Source organism: Oncorhynchus mykiss, chromosome 14 (genome assembly GCF_057628025.1).
Source record: "Oncorhynchus mykiss isolate SJ-2025 chromosome 14, ASM5762802v1, whole genome shotgun sequence".
Taxonomy (NCBI): Eukaryota; Metazoa; Chordata; class Actinopteri; order Salmoniformes; family Salmonidae; genus Oncorhynchus; species Oncorhynchus mykiss.
The window spans coordinates 35,182,846-35,185,000 of NC_143035.1; the positions used below are offsets into that span (position 1 = coordinate 35,182,846).

General features: G+C 40.6%; 1 protein-coding gene across 1 annotated transcript in view; it reads left to right on the top strand.

Moving 5' to 3' along the window:
- Window positions 1-211: 211 nt before the first annotated feature.
- LOC110489217 (protocadherin Fat 2) overlaps window positions 212-2,155 on the top strand; it is a 68,708-nt gene continuing 66,764 nt past the window's right edge. Inside the window, exon 1 of the mRNA XM_021561849.3 lies at window positions 212-446. The gene's annotated coding sequence lies outside the window, so the exon portion shown is untranslated. The remainder of the gene's footprint in view (window positions 447-2,155) is intronic.

Below are 2,155 nucleotides of genomic sequence, written 5' to 3' on the forward strand. Positions count from 1 at the left end.
TGGCCCCAGCCCAGCAGGCCAACATGAAAAAAAAAACAGCCCACAATCTGTGCACAGGCACGTGTGTGTGTGTGTGTGTGTGTGTGTGTGTGTGTGTAAGTGTGTGTAAGTGTGTGTAAGTGTGCGTGCATGGTGTATAAGTGTGTGTGTGTGAGTGAGGGAGGGAGGAGGGGACAGTGGGAGAAGTGGGAGGGGACCATGGAGTTCTTCAGGGAGCTAGGAGTGTCTTTGTACTCTACTGCAAAGCTCCTGAGTGGAATGGAGTGAGTAACACCAGCTAGCCAGCTACTGACACTGATGGAGTTTACAATATTGCACGAGTGGTTTATGGGATTCCCATGAGATGGAAGAAGAACAGTGCGTGTCACTCTCGTTTTGCTGGATCTGTAAAATCCCTAAAGCATAAGAGGAAAATAAAAAGAAGGGGTTAACTCAGAGAACCTTGGGTAAGTTAACACCACAGAGGCAGGTAGCCTAGTGATTAGAGCATTGGACTAGTAACCGAAAGGTTGCTAGATCGAATCCCTGAGCAAAGTGACAAGGTAAAAATCTGTCGTTCTGCCCCTTGAACGAGGCAGTTAACCCACTGTTCATAGGCTGTCATTGTAAAATAATAATTTGTTCTTAACTGACTTGCCTAGTTACGGGTTAAATGAAAAGTTTTAGAAGGGGTCAACTCAGAGGACCTTGGTTAAGTTTATGTTCTGTCATGTCAGTGTTGACTGATGCTAGCTTAACTTTAGCTAATGACGTTTTTGACATTTCTAAGCATTTAGCCTTACAAATCTTAACGTCTTACAAATCACAAGAATTTGTAACATGTTTTAATGATTTATAACGCATTCAAAAGCTATTCTAAACAGGTATGTGCAGTTAAAAAGACTTATTCATCAAAGTGTTACCAAGTGACTTACTGTGAACTTACAGTTGATCCTGAGTGCCGTCATGTCTGGCCATGGCTTAGGATATGTCACAATGTGGGAACAGTTTGCATATGGTGCACTATTTGGGACTATTTCATTTCACTATAAGCAGTTTTCTGTAGTTTTGTATGTATACATTGTGCAGGAGATACGTCATTGCTGTGAAATATGCATGGAATTGAGCTAAACTTGTTCGTGGAGGAAATCCCTAGTTTTTCATTTAAAAAATAAATAATTATTCAAGTACTCTTGATATAAAGTTGCTTTGTCCATAAGTTGTCGCTCAGTTGTTTCTCCCTCCGTCTACCCTAGTTGACCCATGTTTACTGAAAAAAAAAAACAGCTTTCCAAGAGTGGCTTCATTTGGCCCCAGTAGGATCAATTGATTTCTGTCATTGAGATGTGTTGACTCTAGGACTTTACACTTAAACAGACGCTCTTATCCCGAGTGCATAATACATAAATATATACTGTACTCTTACGTACCCTACATTACTCATCTCATATGTATATACTGTACTCTTACATACCCTACATTACTCATCTCGTATGTATATACTGTACTCTTACATACCCTACATTACTCATCTCATATGTATATACTGTACTCTATACCATCTACTGCATCTTGCCTATGCCGTTCAGCCATCGCTCATTCATATATTTTTATGTACATAATCTTATTCATTCCTTTACACTTGTGTGTATAAGGTAGTTGTTGTGGAATTGTTAGATTACTTGTTAGATATTACTGCACGGTCAGAACTAGAAGCACAAGCATTTCGCTACACTCCACATTAACATCTGCTAACCAAGTGTATGTGACAAATAAAATTTGATTTGATTTGAAATACATGCGTACTGGTACCCCTTTGGGAATCCAACCCCACAACCCTGGCATTGCAAGCACCACGCTCTGAAATCTGTGAGACCACCTGTGAAATCTGTGAGAAGTTGACGGTCTGAACTTTTTTTAAAAACGTAAGTCACCATGACAGACGGATGGCCCGTCAGATAACCTCCTGGAATCCCTTCCATTAAAGACACTTCCCTGTCTTCCCATTTTTCCTCCCTTTCAGATTCCTGCGTGCCTGAACAAATTAGTGCTTTTTTTGGTGCTCTGAAGATCTAGGAGTTGATGAGTGCCTGTTGTACCTCACATTCCTGAACATAGAATAACCTTCACAATGATGCTACAGCGAGGGGTGGTTTACCAATAGATAGGTATGTGT